This window comes from Lotus japonicus, chromosome 3 (assembly GCF_012489685.1).
Source record: "Lotus japonicus ecotype B-129 chromosome 3, LjGifu_v1.2".
Taxonomy (NCBI): Eukaryota; Viridiplantae; Streptophyta; class Magnoliopsida; order Fabales; family Fabaceae; genus Lotus; species Lotus japonicus.
In genome coordinates, this window is record NC_080043.1 from 38,051,006 (window position 1) to 38,051,712 (window position 707).

Genomic DNA, 707 nt, shown 5'->3' on the forward strand with positions numbered 1-707 from the left:
ACCTCACCTCGGCTGCCATGAGCTACGATTATCCGGGCAGCATAGTTTCCCCCGATGGCACGGGAAATTTTGAGCTGAGGCCGGCATTCATTAATTTGGTGAGCCAAAATCAGTATGGTGGAAGTGCTCTTGAAGATCCTCATTCACACATGGAGCGGTTTATCCGCAATTGCAACACTTATCGAGTTCAGAATGTTTCAGCGGACACCATCCGCTTGAGTTTGTTCCCTTTTTCGTTGAGGGACACTGCTGAAGAATGGTTGAATTCACAGCCCCAAGGTAGCATCACATCTTGGGAAGACTTGGCTGAGAAATTCACCACAAGGTTTGTTCCAAGAGCCCTCTTGAGAAAGCTCAAGAACGACATCATGACTTTTGCTCAATCCACCGATGAGAATCTTTATGAAGCTTGGGAAAGGTTCAAAAAGCTCTTGAGGAGGTGTCCTCAACACAACCTTACCCAAGCTGAGCAAGTAGCAAAGTTCTATGATGGTCTCCAATATTCTTAGAGGTTTGGCTTGGATGCAGCTTCAAACGGTGAGTTCGATGCCTTACTTCCACAAGTGGGGTACGAGCTGATTGAAAAAATGGCTATAAGAGCCATGAACTCAAGTAATGAACGCCAAGCCCGAAGAGGAGTCCTAGAGGTTGAGGCTTATGATCAGCTCATGGCCTCCAACAAGCAACTCTCCAAGCAAATGAATGAG

The 707-nt window shown here is 46.7% G+C and overlaps 1 non-coding gene across 1 annotated transcript; it reads right to left on the bottom strand.

The window, feature by feature from the left end:
* Window positions 1–350: 350 nt before the first annotated feature.
* On the bottom strand, window positions 351–457 carry LOC130709636 (small nucleolar RNA R71). The gene has a single exon (XR_009010115.1). It is a non-coding gene; the product is annotated as a small nucleolar RNA R71 (small nucleolar RNA).
* Window positions 458–707: the final 250 nt, after the last annotated feature.